Consider the following 15,760-nt stretch of genomic DNA (forward strand, 5'->3'; position numbering starts at 1 on the left):
GAATAAGAGCTTTATTCTGTCATTTTCTAAGAATAAACTCGGTCATTCTGCAACTACGCTTTCTCAAATAATTTTTGCTTGAAGTCATGCCACTGCCTGCATTTTGTATAGGCATGACTTCTGATATACTCCTCACAGTGCTCCTTCTTCTACACCCCACGCTTCTTTTTATGCAGCTTGTTCCTTACATTCAGTACCTGGGCGCAGTAAAAAATTGCTGGGATGCAGACGTGTTCAGAACATCTGTAGGAGGAGCCCTGTAAGAAGAAGAAAGCAGAAGGCTTGTCAGTCAAAGACCTCAGCACTGTGGCTGTGCTTCAAAGTCTCCAGAACTGTTTGTTACAGCTTCTTTCTCTGTCCTGAAAGAAAAGAGTAGAAAAAATTTTCATTCCCCTCAGCTCACCTCCTTAATTTAATACCATACCTACGCAGCGGTTAGATGGCACCTTGGCTGCTGGAGATAAAGGACATATATATTATGTCATCAAATGCAAGTGCTTTTCCAATGGTTATAGTCAGCCTGAGATTCTGGGAGTATAAGTTAATTCCAGCGTATGGCACCTGGCAAGCGATAAAGTTATTTTAGGTTAACTCACCTGCATGAGCAACTAAAGCCTTACAAAGCAGAGGGGAAAGCATGGCTATCATTTGCAATCTGCATTGGAACACTGAGTGAAAAGTCGTCTTCCCACTGACAAGAAAGCTCATATTAAGTGACAGTCCAGATGATCTTACCCAGCATTGTGAAAGAGCGTAACTGTCCCTCAGTCAATCAACGACGGACCTGAGTGCCTCATCCATAATGCACAGTACCTCTGGCACAGCCTTGTCCTCGATACTCCGCTTCCAGACTCGGCTTAGTACGTTATCAGAACCCCTTCTCCGTGCCTGTCAGTCAAACAGCCTTGCTTTTGTAAGACCTGATGCAAGCACAGAGGCTTGGCTTTGCTGCAGCAGATTTAAACCTGCGACTGAAAATGACTGATTGGCCCGGGGAGGAATGGGTAGCCGCTTACACTTTAACATTTTTGGCATTACTGACTGAAGCTCTGCAAAACCATCCTGTTACACCAGGGAAGGGAGGGGATATCTGGGGGCAAAAAGGAAGGGGGTGGGAAAGAAACCACGGAGTCATGCCTGCTGCCTCCAGGGTATTGACCTGCCACATACATTTCTTCTGTTTTTATTTTGGGACTATGGATAAAGCACGGTGACATCGGTCAATAAAAAAAACCCCACAAAACCACCCAAGCCCAAGAACATTCAAGAGGTCTGCCCAAGGGGAAGCCTGCATGGGAACTGGGGTGCACAATATATAATTAGACTGCAGCATAATTCACGAGATGATCTGTGCACCCACACCTGAGACTTCGTATTCAGACATGCAACATTAACTACAAACAGATTAATAAGCAGAAATAATTGAATGAGAGCAACACAGAAGACAAAAAGGGCCCCGTCACTCACCTAAAAATGCATTAATAGGAAGGTGCTCTAAATTTCAGGGGAAGAAGCCACAGGAGAGGGAGGGGATGGGACTTGGTGCTGGACTGCTAGAAAAAGGATCGTGTTCTTGTTTTCACATACACCTTTTATTTTAAGCTTCACAAGCTAAACACTTTCATGCTCCTCACTCTGGCAGGCTGTAATTACACCAGAAGAGTGTGAACGTCTTTAAAAGGAAAATCCAAGTGTCTGTTGCAGAGAAATCCTGTCTTTCATTGTCTCTGCACCAGCAAACAGTCCAGCCTCTGACTAACGTTAGAGCACTGCAAAGCCAATACAGGGGATCGGCATTTAACATTAAACGCTATTTCGGTGATTACACAACATTCAGGTAAGTAGACTGGAGGTGTGTAATTAGTCTGGATTGACTTTTAAAAATACTTCAATTTCCATGTATTTGTTCCAAGTCGCATAAAAGTGGACAAAAACCCCCAAAGAATGGGGTTACGTGAGAAGTCAGCCTTCTGACACCACATGCTTTTGGTGCAAAAGCAGAAATACAATTTCTCTAAATGTCTGATCTTTAAATAGCAAAACTTTGACTCACCTCACAAAGCATGAAAGGCTACGTGAAGTGAGACTCAATGTTTAGTTTCTTACCTCAGTTGTATCGTACAGCAAACTTTTTCAGACAATGTTGACCCAGAAAGCGCAGTCATCCTGACTGCACTGAGCAAACATTGGCACCAACGTGTTTGAATAATCCCCCACAGTACGAAACTGCAAGTTCCTGACAATTACACCTCAGTGCTAATAAAATTTACACTAATCCAAACGAACATTAACAACTATTCTTCATTTCACCCTCTTTGGGCTATATTAGTTAGTTTTTAAAAAATCCTTTTGCTTTAGCAAGTTAGGGCCACCTTAAGCAATTCTTTTCTAGGAAAAAGGGCATTAAGTGTTTCTTTTCTAACCCTAATTCTTTCCTCTTGATGGATAAAGGAAAATATCAAGACTGATCTACACATATAAAATTAATGTTCCAAGTTTCATTGAATGGTTCTTGCACAAGAGCACAGTAATGCCACCTTTTATTGCTTGTAACTATTTCAGTTTTGCATACGACAAATCTTTGTTAAAAGGTGATTTTTGACAACTTGTCCTCTTACAGCCTGTTTCCCAGTCCTAGAAGGAAATGAAGTAAAGAAAACTGTCAAAATACAGGCTTGATAGGGAAGACAAGGCTGCAGTATTTGTGTTGGATACTGTCTGGTAGTCTACAAGTGCCCCTACAGACACTGTAATTTGTCTTGAGAAATAGGCGAAAATAGGAGAAATTCTAAAAGGGACCTTTCCGAATTCACATGGGGAAGTAAACTTAAATTTTTTTGTGCAGTGTTCAGAAATCAAGACAGTACTATAAAATGCTTTTCTCTAGCCAAATAAACAAGTGCTGATCATGACTTCTATATATGCTATTTGGAAAATTGAAATTATATTTTTTCCTATAGAACACACCTATGACAACTGAAACGTAGTCAGTAAATAAATAAAACCAGAGAAATCCAAAGAAAATATTTTTCCTCATCTGGATGTAATTTTTTCTTTCATTCTTTTTTTTTTTCTCACAGGAGCACAAATTCATAGTTTGTACTCACCTTTCATGGGATAAAATCTGAAAACTTGGATCTTTAGCTGGTTCTATGCTGCTGGTATTATAACAGGCAGTTCAAGGACTCGTTGGCATGGAGAATTAATTACCCGTGAAACTTGAATTACATTGGCAGGGCACTGCAAAGAAAGTCTACAGTGCCACTTCATGTGATGTGGCATAAAAACTAGGAGGACTTTATTTCTTGGTCTCTTAAGAGAATATCTTTCAGTGACTAGGAAGAAAAACAAAAGGTAGAATAGTATCTTTTGAAACTATTCGTAGATTTTATATTCATTTTGGCCAAGAAGTGTTTAAGATTTTTCAGTGCATTGGCTGAAAGTGCTTAATTTGGAACACAAGAAAAGACAGCCAGTTTTGAAAAAAGACCATTTTCCATTTGAAAATCCACTTTGTTTTCATGTCTACATTTTTTACTATGTTCACTTAAAGTGCCATTTTGTGTTTGGCCAATAAAAATCTGTCCAGAATCATACACTTTGTTTATGAAACAGGGCACCGAGTATCCAGAAGTATACTCCATTATAAGCTTTAAAGATGTATGGACTTCTTCATAATTAATATTCTACAAATGTGGCTTCCACATATCCTTGCATAGGGAATCTGACTTACATGAACAGATTTATTTCTTGTTTGTAAATCTGAACTCAAATGTGGGGATTATGAGTAAGGATACTGGACATATGTCTGTCCACAATACCATGGGCTATGCAGTGCCCCACGTCAGTAATTCATGACCAAGTGGTAACAAAAGGCAGGCAACCTTGTCTTCTCTGCACCACAACGTTGGTGTTTTCTTTTGAGCATGAACATTGAGGACATCACATTATCCAAAGTCATAGGCTAAGGCCCGCTGTTCTAGCGGCCTTTCCTTAGAAACAAAAATGGATCAACTCTGACCAATAAAGGAAAGAGCAGTAATAATAATAATACTAATAATAATGTGGACCATGATTGTGGAGCTTGAAAACCAGAATTCTGGTTTCTTTCCCCCTGATATTAAAATAAATGTGCCCAGCAAATTGAGAAGATAAGGCACCACAGGGATCCTAAATCAAGAAACTCCTAATGCGGTAGCAATTTTATGGTTGTTTTGTTCCTCATTACTATCCGGTATCCAAATGATTATTTCTCTGTACTTAGATTTCCCTGCCTCCAAAAATTGACATAGTTGTATATAATTAAGATATAGTCCACAAATGAACATTTTGCTACTTAGGACATTTTTGAGATTTGCTGACAAGTACTAGGAACTTGCAAAAAAATATATCAAAAGCACAGAAAAGAAGCAGAAGGCCTTGTCATTGCAAGTTATAAGTTGCCTCATTTCCTTTATGCAAAAGAACATCTTGGATAACTTCTTACAGGTTTCTCTGATAAATAAATGGATAAAACCTCTCAAACAAACAAAACCTTAGATATCAATCACCACGAGAAAATGAGCTTTCCTTCCTCACCCCAAGCAGAGGAGCATTATCTTTCTACGTATTTTACCTGTGACCTGCTGACTTGACAGTTTTAACTTTGATGAATGTTTTCACAGGAATATGACCCCAGCATTATCTGTTTCCTTAAAATCAGACTCTCCATAAGAAAAATAGAGACGCAAAGGACAACAAGAATTCTGACTATTTGTAAAAAGCAGGGTAGGGATTCTGCTATTGACAGCATTTTTTCATTTCCAATATGACCTTGGAGGTTGGTCACATTGGTGGGCACTTGGTCAGTGGCATTTCAAAAACCTCTCAGTCTGCTCATACTGCCAGAAATCACTATCAGTCATTGGCATCATGTTAACTGGAGGTAGCTTCACCCACCAGTGCTCCTGCAAAGGTCAGATTCAGTGGTTTATGCCTACTATTTTCAGTTCTTTGCTTTGAAGTGAAATGTGTCTGCTTAGCAATGCTGCTCTACTCACGAATGTTTTGCATACATGGAAACTCCAAGGTGAAAGGGAGTGAAAGGGGTTTTCTCAGCCACACATATACAGCTTCTGTGAATCATCTTTGATGTTTATGTCAAAGGGTGGGTAGACCCCTCAAAGACTACATAGTCTGAACCATAGCAGGTGTGTGCTTAGAGACCCAACAAAATTAGTAATTTCATGAGATGATTAGTAATTTCATGGAGATTGTGCAGACAGATTGAGATTACATAATAAAAGGTCAGGGAGGAGAGATGTTCATCTGCACCAAAGCAACCTAGCAGTTCAGAAGTCTTAAATCTCTCCTTAAATCATATTGCCTTCATGACTAGAGGGTTGTAACACCCAACGACAACAATAACAACTCTCAATTTCACTAATACAGTGAAGCACTTAAGTGGAAAAAGCTGTTGACAGATGACTGTTTTAAGTGTAGTAATGTTAATGCTCTTGTCACATCTTACACTTCTATCTTGTATTTAAAAGCCAAACACTGCAATCTCAGACTACCAGGCACGACCACATAAATCTGCGGGTCAGTTTCCTGTGGGAATATCGAGCCTGCAGCCATGGGAAACACATTTATAGTACAGCAGAAGTCAGGAGAAAGCAAGACCTACCATCTCTTCTTAAAGGTTAATCCCCTAATCTTAGTTGTAAAGAGTAGGATTTACAGTGAACACAAAGAATGTAGTTCCTATTTGGGTCTAATCTAATCACTACCTATTGGATTTCCAACACACTTTACTAATCAGTCAGTTATCTGCTCACCTTCCAAATGTAATCTGTGTATTATAATGATGTATCATCAGTGCCTCAGGCTAGATTAATTTAAAGCAACTATAATTTAATGTAATTGCAGGCAGGGAGAATCATAACCTTATATTACGTTTTTACATTGTAATTTCACAAACAGTTACAGACAGGAAAGGAAAAAGCCTGCAGTGACTTGAAAGTATAATACACACTTGCTAACCCACTTTTATAACTTTGTACAGGTTAAGGGATATTCTTAGTAGGTAAAAGTTTCCAACTTTTCCTATGTCAGAGTAGAACAACAAACTCCAATAACATTTTAAAAATACATAATGGTAGAAGAAATTATCTGTCTTTGAGAAAAGGAAAAGATGTCTTTGATTTTAACACTATTAGTATAGTTGAACAAAACATTAAAGAAAATTAAAACCAGTATTTTTATATGAACTTCAAATCCGTGAAAGTTTTAAAAGAAAATTCCCACATATTTTGCAGTAAGAAGTGCCTGCTGCTAAATTACAAACTTCTAATAAAATACAGTTACTTAAATTTATTTCTCACCATCTGATTTACTTTGTTTTAGAATTTCATATTTCAACACAGCCAAGAAGTGCACTTGTCATACAAAAGACCCTGGTATAATTGAGCCAGATGACGTGCCCCACAAGTAAAATCAGCCATTCATGAAAGCTGGTCACCAGAGGCCATTTCAAACAATGCACATTTCAAAGTAATCTAAAGTAATCCCTTTTCTCTGCTGATTTGGTTTCCAGGCAGTCTTAAGCACATGTGTGCAGCAAACAGGAGGCTTATTAAAACCTGATGTTATATTGGAAGTTATAATGCCATTGCCTTGTGATTGAATTCCGTGTCTGTGAGTCTTCAAAGAGAGGGAAAAAAATCAATTAAATTTATATGCTTATTAAACATGAGTGTCATGATACATGCCATTTATTAGCACTTGCTAAATAATTAAGACTGAGAAAGATAATTAGATGTGCACTAGGCTCCAAACAGGCTTCTGATATCAGATTTTTTTATTCTTTAAAAAAAGTGGCTTTCCAGCTACCAGGTAATATAATTGCTAAAAGACTCCAAGTATTTTTCAAATATAAAGAGTAACCCTTGTGTATGAAGGAATTTAAGGTAATTTTAAAATTCCATTTTAAAACCACATACCTTTGCTATATCCCTGCTCACTTCAGCAGTGTGGGGCATTATGAAAACATACCGTACAATAACACACTGACAGTTCAGTGATCCAGTAAGTAGTCTTGAGTTGGGAGGTCATATCACAGAGGTGAACAACAGCAACACAGTTTGCATGTTTCTTTAAGTTCCTATTTAAGTTCACTGGCTTTAGAAACTGTGCAAGAGCATAGCTTTTCACATCTCCTTTAGATAGAGAACTCTTTCAATTTAAAAAGCTTCCTTCCTAGACATGTTTACTTCCCCTCAAAGATCCGCAACTCTCTTTGAAAGAGGGATTTTTGATTTTCTGTTTGGTAAACAGTTTGTTTTCCTAAATAAATGGACAGGATTAGCTTGAATATGAATACAGCATCTTTGGCACAGAATATGTATGGATCTACATATATAGAAGACAGAGAACATGCCCATTTCCTCATGGTAATGTACACACCTCCATTATCACAGGGAGAGTTTAAGGTAGCTTGTGCAGTCATGTGGGTGGGTGGTCTTGGGTGGAAGCTGAGACTAATGCATGGCTGCTCCGGCCGCTCTCCTTGCTGACTGCACAGGGAAGCAACGGGAGCTCATGGGGACCAGAGGAGTCTATGTAAGGACTGAAGCATGAGGAATTGGCAGTATGAATCTATATAAGTGTATGTATGTAAACAGATGGAGCACCTGTATTCCTAGGAGAGGATCTCAGATGTACTTATAACACAGAAGGATGGACTTCTCACAAACACCACAGGATTTTAGGTAGGTGCCATCCCCTGGCTAACCAGGAGAGTCAGGCAGTTCCTGCAAGTGTTTTTGAAAAACTTACTCTATTACACTACAGTGCAGAAAGTGAACTTATTTGTAGTGTCAGTACTTTGTGTGCTTACATGCACAGTGAGTGTGCTTACATGCATGTAGATCCACTACAGACTGCATATGGTATCTGCTGACTTTCTCTTTCACTTCCAGGTCTGGAGACCAAGCCTAATAATTTTTTTTTTTTAGTAGTCCCATTATATTCAAATGAGTTTTGCCCTCAGTAAGTTCAAACTGAATTTAATAGGACTACCAAGATAGACTCAATGGATCAGGTCCTGCGTACCATTTTTTAAGCAAGATCTTCCTTACTAGGTTGCTTCTCTTTGTCAAGCAGCTTTTCCAGTCCTGGCACAGTAAAAATTTTACCTTCACTGATATACATGTAAAAGTTCCTTGACAGACCAAGAAATGTGTTTTTAAATAAGTTCCTCCCTGACAAACCTGTACTATAGAGAAACCAGCCTACTAATAATAGTAAACAGTCAGACCAAACAAAACAATCTGTTACAAAAAACAGATGCTTCATATCCTTTTCCATAAAGACTAGTCAGCGAGGAAGTTGCACTGACTTGAGGCACTGCCGGGAAGCACATCACCCCTGCTATCTATCTTACTTTTAATCGCCTTTGTAATCAGGAGGCCCCCGGTGTTCCCCAAGCTGTGTTACCTGGGGGGCACAAGGTACAGCCCCAGCCCAGGAATGCCGGGGACTTGTGTCTGCTATCACAGTAATCCTTCCAGTCCCCTCGCCTCCCGTCACCTTGCTGTCCCACAGTCCCCACTCAAGCACACACCTGCGTACGCTTTGGGGGGATTCCCAGGGTGACCTGCAACTGACCCACCATGGGGAAACTGAGAAAGTCATCTCCACGTGGCCTCAGTCCCATGCCAGGAGCATTACGAGAGCCATGTCCTACCAGGTGAAAAAAGTTTTGCACAGGAATGGCAGCAAATATGAGCAAGGAATACAACTGATGGAGTTTACTGCCAAATCAGGTGTCCAAGTGCTTACTTAGACCCTGATACGTGTGGTCTGCTGTGCAAAATAAATATGTGTGTTGGATTCAACAGGATTCCTCACCTCCTTAAAACAACCTCCTGCAGGCTCTTCAATAAATCCCTGGTGCAAGGATGCTTTAAGATCTTTGCTGAGTATTTCAAAATAAGCTAACCATCACTGGCACATGAGGAAAGGCCAAAATGTACAAAGCATCTGGATACTGAATTTAATCTGAAAATTAATATTGCTATCAAAAAACCCTGAAATTAGAGTCACACTTCCCTGTTCAAAGACAGAACATACCATATACAGCTTATCTGTCCAAGGAATACCAATTCTCTCAGCCCGAGTTCTGGAAATCTGTTCTCAAAGAGCTGTTTGAAAATAATCTTCAGTCTGAGATCTAAGAGGCTCAAGAATGACGTGTTGAAATTATTCCGTGAATAACTTTATCTCAGAAAACGTTTTGAAAGGGTAGTACATATAAATACGCCTTCATTTTCCAAGTGAAAACGCCTGCAGAAAGACTTTCTTCATCTTTCAAGTGCACATACAGGTACTTCAATTTCACAGTCTTGGCTTCTGTAGATGAGAGAGCAGTTTTAAAGGATGGAAGCTGAGGCTGAATACATTCAAGCACACATATTTTTATTTCCAATGCACCTCTTATTAAACAAAGTTCCTATTTAGCAATGAAGAGACACAATTTTATATCATCTTTATAAATGATATATATATATCTTGTATCTTTATAGACAGTTAATTGTAAGCCTGCTCATGAGCCAAGATTGTACTAAGATGCCTGACGTAGCACATACTGAATTATTTTCTCTAGCAGTGATGGAACAGGCAGTCAACCTTATGTCCCAGCACCTGACTGTACATTATGCACAGAGAGGGAAGACACGAATGGAAATTGGTAATCATTGGATAGAAGCTTCTGAATAATACAGAATGGATCAGGAATGGGAAGGGCCAGGATGTACTGGAAATCACTCCCAGATAACGGAGAGGAGATAGAAAGGCAAAGGACAGAAATGTAGTGCTTTTCTTCATTTTCTGTAGGAAGGAATTTGGGAAGCATCCCAGTTTACAGTGATTATTGTGGGGAAACCATCAATGCTTGCTTTACTGGATGTTTTTTTCCTAAATGTAGATGAGATGTTCTTATATGAAAGGTGTCTCATAAACTGCATCAATGACCCAATTCAGGAATGCTTAGACTAACATATAGAGAATCCACTTCTTTGTCCTTAGCAGGCTCAGCTGTGAGGTCAGACCAGGCTGCTCAGAGCTTTACCAAGACAAGCCTTGAAAACCCCCAAGGATGGACACTGCCCAAATGCTCTGGGGCCCTGTTCCACTGCTTGAGTGTCCTGAGGGTGAAATTTGTTTTTCCGTATATCCAGTCTGAACTTCTTTTGTTTCAATTTATGTCCATTGTCTCTTGTCCTTGTGCCATGAATGGAATGGGGCTCCGTCTTCTCAGTGACCTTCCTGTAAGCACTGGGGGGCTGCTGCTAGATCAAAGTTGTCTCTGCTCCATGCTGAACAACCCAGCTCCCACAGCCTCTTCACACGGGGCAAGGGCTCCAACCCCAACCCTCTTGATGGCCCTCTGCTGAAATCACTCCAGTTTATTGATGTCTTTCCCATATTCAGGACCCAGAACTGTTAGATGCTAACAAGTGCTGAGTCAAATACGTTTTAATACTTGTTTAAAGAGATATTGGTATTGCTTAAAGAGGGGGAAGTGAGCTGAACTAAGTGAAACAAAAATTTCACAGAGCATTTCACTTATAAAGTGAATGAATCAGTGAAGATTTTCAAATAGTTGCATCGACTGAAAACATGATTTTTCTATTTCTGATTATTTCTGAACTTTTTGTGTTATTGTCAGGACCAGAAATGAATAGTGCCATTAAAAAAGCTGGTTTTGTTATAGTTACAGGTTGACCAAAGTCATTTGAACTGGGGAGAAATCTTCCAGTTATTTTAGTGGTTATGGCTTCAGCAGAAATGAAAACTGACTTAGACATCATTGTGGATTTTTTGTGTTAATAAAACAGAGTGATTAAAGCAGTCAGGATTTGGAAAAGAAGTGCAACTTTATATATGAGAAAAGAGAGATTTGAAATTCCCTCTGCCCCAGGCCCCATGTACACGTAAAGAGCACAGCTGAAATGAAACAAATGATCTGACTGGTTTCTGATGAGCTGGGTGGTGTAAATGTTTCACACTAACCACACTGCACACTCATAATATAGGAGCTAATTCATCTGCCATGAATACATGCCTGTGTATGTTGTCCTTTAAAATAAACAAGCAAAAATGACTAATTTATCAGGAGTTAAACGAATATTTTTCCAGAGGGACCCCTTCTGTCCCATATGGCTGATTTTAAAGTCTAAATACAGGCATCTAAAATGCTACATCCTCTGTCTCACTATGTGAAACAGTTATTGCTTTAAAATATGGAATTTCAAATTTTTAGCACTGTCAACAAGTTCCAATTGTTCCTGAAAATATCATTCAGGCTGCTTATTAGTTTCTTAGAAGACTGCAAAACTCTTCTGCTGTTTTTGGCTGGGATAGAGTTAATTTTCTTCACAGTAGCTAGTATGGGGCTATGTTTTGGATTTGTGCTGGAAACAGTGTTGATAATCAGAGATGTTTTAGTTACTGCTGAGCAGTGCTGACACAGATCAAGGCCTTTTCTGCTTCTCACCCCACCCCACCAGCAAGTAGGCCGGGGGTGCACAAGAAGTTGGGAGGGGACACAGCCGGGACAGCTGACCCCAACTGACCAAAGCGATATTCCATACCATATGATGTCATGCTCAGTATATAAAGCTGGGGGAAGAAGAAGGAGGCGGGGACATTCGGAGTGATGGCGTTTGTCTTCCCAAGTAACCGTTACGTGTGATGGAGCCCTGCTTTCCTGGAGATGGCTGAACACCTGCCTGCTGATGGGAAGGGGTGAATGAATTCCTTGTTTTGCTTTGCTTGTGTGTGCGGCTTTTGCTTTACCTATTAAACTGTCTTTACCTCAACCCATGAGTTTTCTCACTTTTAGTCTTCTGATTCTCTCCCCCATCCCACTGAGGGGGAGTGAGTGAGCAGCTGGGTGGCGCTTGGTTGCGGCTGGGGTTAAACCATGACAACTCTAAACACAGTGCTGCAGACAGTGAATATTGATAATTTTCCAAAGCCTCTATTTACAATAGCATTGCATTTGCAAAATGTGTTTATTTCTAGGTTTAATTTAAGAAATTTTGACGGAAGGTTTATAACCACAATAAAGGATTTTTACAGGAAAAGTCTCCTGGAAAAAAAGGCTAATCATAACCAGCTCTGCATGTATTAAATTTTACAAATCCTTTTTATTTCTTAATACCTTAAAATCTATCAAAAACATATTATTCTTGAAGATATCATCATGATCTATTAACATCACAATGATTAATGTATTTCCCAGAGTTTTTCTATAGTAGGAATGAAATTATTAACTTGCATTTGTTCCCGCAGAATCTTCCCCATAGTAAGGGTTACTTGTGTAGGCAGCTCTGATCATAAGCTGTTAGTAATAGATACTCTGAGACTGAGGGTCACAGGTTTCTTAGACTAACACAGCCTCCAGATAACTTCCTTCCAAAATTAGAGGTGGTTTCCATGGCTTACAGTGAAGAGCAAACAACGCCTCTTGGACAGAAGATTCAGAAAAACTCTACAAGGAGGTCGTGGCATAATCCCCTGTTTTCTGCCCAAACATTTTCCTTTGTGGATGAAGAATTCAACACTGAACATTAACATAGAAAAACTTCCAGACTGAAAATGCTCTGTTATTTGTGTGTAGTGTCCTGATACATATCTGGAAACTGTAACTTGCACCTAAAGAAAAGCATGAACACTGGAAAAACCACTTACTGTGGTGGTGTTAAACAGAGAGGTAGTGCAAAAAACTTCCAAGCTATAGAAAGGGGGATACGCTGAAAATACAGCATTTTCCTATCTGTGTTCTTTTATTCGATTTTATAATGTGCTTTTGTAAAATTCCTAGCTCTCCTTAGCACCTCCTTTAAAAGCAGAGTGGTTTCAAGCAGACGACATACATACCCTAAATCCCCTCCCCAGACCTGCAGGATGGGGCTGACAGCATCCATATAGCACATAGCATAATCCACCACTTGGTCGCCTGCTCGGGTTACCCCACCTTCTTGTTTTTTCATTTTACTGAAAGCTCCTAGAAACTTACCTCTTCCCTAGCTGGTAGAGTGTCTTTAGATTATAGACATGTTAAAATTTGGACAAAAACCCCCCAAATATTTCAGGGTATAAAGAGAGAGAAAGTATCTGAAATGAAAAATGCATTATGCTAAAGTATCATATGGCACCGGATTATGTTTCCGTTATCTCCTACATTTAAAACTCTGTTGACCCCTGGTCAGAGGAATTTATCTTAACGTTGCAACTATTTGTAAGACTCTTCCACGTTTCTTTGCATGATTTTCTCTCCCAAAACTAGGCCTTTATTACAATATTGAGTTACATATTCATCTTTTCACAGAATAGAGCTGGGAAAAAGATATAGCGAAATGTCTGAGTGTTGGCATGTGTTTCCTATGTTCACTAATGTAATTTTTATGTATCTGCAAATGAAATCCTCCTGCGTTTCAAGTAACACCTGTAACCACATTTTCAGGGCATAGCGTGGGCCCTGGGGGCCATGGCCGGGAGCGGCCGGGCAGGGTCTGGCAGCCTGTCCTGTCGCACCCCCCAAACCAGGAGCGGGGCACTGGCGGGGGCACTGGGGCTGTCCCAGCCCTGGGCATTGGGCACCTCCCTGGGGATGGGGACAGGCCCAGGCCAGGCTGGGACATGGGCCCATGGGTGGGCCCAGCTCAGCAGGGCCCATGGCCTGGCAGGGCCCGGGGGAGCCCAGGGGGCTGAAATGGGGTCCTGTGCCGTGGCCAGGTGTAGGGAGCCCCGGGGGGCTGGAATGGGGTCCCGGGCCATGGGCCCAGGTGAGGTGAAAGTCCCAGGAGGTGGACAGGGACAGGCAGGGCCAGCAGTGCTTCATGGCGATGACATGCAAGGGCAGCAACAGCATCAGTTGTAAATGAATGAAAAAGTATCTATCCAGCTGAATGAGAATCAAACCCCTTTATCTATAACTGCAGAAAAGTTCCCCTAAAAGTTGCAATGGACAAGTACATTTTCCCAGGAAATTGTTACGGATAAATCCACAGAATCGGCTATTCTGTGGGGAAGGGTGTAAACAACAACAAACAAACAAACAAAAATTGTGATATAGTAGAACGGAGCACATCACGAATCATCACCTTTACTAGTATGATAAAGAGCGGTCTATTTATTACAAATTATCCCATCTTCTATGGTTTAACATTCAGTTAATCAGTCTATACAAAATATATACCAACTGTTAACAGTCAAATGATACAGGTTTTAGCTTACAGGTGAGGACACAGTGGGAAGGCAATTTTAGGAAGCAAATAACCATAACCAAATAGCAAGGAGATTTTGCTAATACATTTTCTTTTTAGCGTGAAATTGCTTAAAACCAAGACAGCTGATTGACTAGCGTGAATCATATGCATCTCCTAGACAGTGTAATGAATGTCACAAGTCAGCATCTAATACCTGCCTAAGGCTTATGGCTGAAAAACTACTCCTTATGCCATATGTTATGGAAATATCCTGTTGAATAGGACTTTTGGACAAATTTTTAATGTGTCATTCTCTGTTTGTAAACTATATGTTGGAAAGAACAGTTTCAGTATTTTTCCATGTTTTCTTACATAACATCTTTCATCTAAGTTCCTTGATTCACTCTGCAAACCATTAGCTAATTGAGTATCACTGGTATCAACAAAATAACACTGAAACTAAAACAGAGGAGGATCAGCTCAACTACTCTGAGTCTAGGCTAAGCTTTCTGCTTACTCCCAGACACGAGGTTCAAATGGAAAACCTTCACTTTTCAATCTGAAAATAAATGCCAATACAATTTCATGTTGCAGAAAGAAAAACAAAAAACACTGGAAGGGCTTTGTTTTCATTGCAGTGTGAAATGAAAAAATCTGAATCCTTGAAAGCTGAACTGTCATCCTCTGGCCAGCCCTACCTTTAATGAAAGACATAATGCAGATCATATATCCCTACGATATTAAATGACAACAGTCTTCAGTACAAGGCCTCCCTGAAAACCCGGTGGTATTACTACTGAAGATGTTATGCCAGAAGGACTTTCCAAAACTAACACTGTTCTGCAATTTATTATGGATGATGACATGTCAAGCTAGACTGGACCATGAGCTTGGGTCCTTAATGGTCATCCAGGTAAGCCTCCTCAAAGACGTGTTCCTGACTTGTTTCCATTCATAAACCTTGCATTTGAGCTATGACTGTCTTACACTAATTCATCTCTTTAATTGTAAACTGATCACCCACTATTCAGATATTATTAAGGGAAATGATAAGCCAACAGTACCATATTTGGGTCAATGTTCAAAGTAAAACCATGGTTTCACTTACTGCTCTATACTGTAGGAATATAAGACATACTGTATTTCTTCAGTCATGTATGGTGCGTGTTACCTTAGGAGCTAAGTAAGGGAACTGGCAAAGATTTACTTATTTACTAATACAAAATTGTCAGATTGGTTCATGATACAGTATTCATCTGTGTTATGGTTCTTTGCCATATATAAATACCCAACTGTCAGACATTCTACATCTAATACTCAGCACCATGCCTTTTCTCTCTTTGAAGACAGAGGGCATTTAAATTACATAATCTGCAGGATATTCAGACTTGGGTAATAACAATACCAGTGGGTACTAAAATATGACATTACTTGCTGCTGTGTTGTGGACTGTTGTGGCAGATGCATCATCTGTTAACTGGGTAAGTGCAGCACATCTTAAACAA

The 15,760-nt window shown here is 39.9% G+C and overlaps 1 protein-coding gene across 6 annotated transcripts in view; it reads right to left on the reverse strand.

Moving 5' to 3' along the window:
• The window catches only part of SULF1 (sulfatase 1), a 110,566-nt gene that overhangs the window by 65,133 nt on the left and 29,673 nt on the right, over positions 1–15,760 (reverse strand). For 3 of the 6 annotated variants that reach the window (XM_076329587.1, XM_076329582.1, XM_076329581.1), the window contains exons 1-2: positions 9,112–9,176; positions 198–257 (exon numbers count right to left, since the gene is read on the reverse strand). The gene's annotated coding sequence lies outside the window, so the exon portion shown is untranslated. Of the gene's footprint in view, positions 1–197; positions 258–735; positions 819–9,111; positions 9,177–15,760 lie in introns of those variants that run through there. The other 3 variants (XM_076329583.1, XM_076329586.1, XM_076329584.1) reach the window with 2 other exon arrangements.

The sequence above is a fragment of the Aptenodytes patagonicus genome, chromosome 2 (assembly GCF_965638725.1).
Source record: "Aptenodytes patagonicus chromosome 2, bAptPat1.pri.cur, whole genome shotgun sequence".
Lineage (NCBI taxonomy): Eukaryota > Metazoa > Chordata > Aves > Sphenisciformes > Spheniscidae > Aptenodytes > Aptenodytes patagonicus.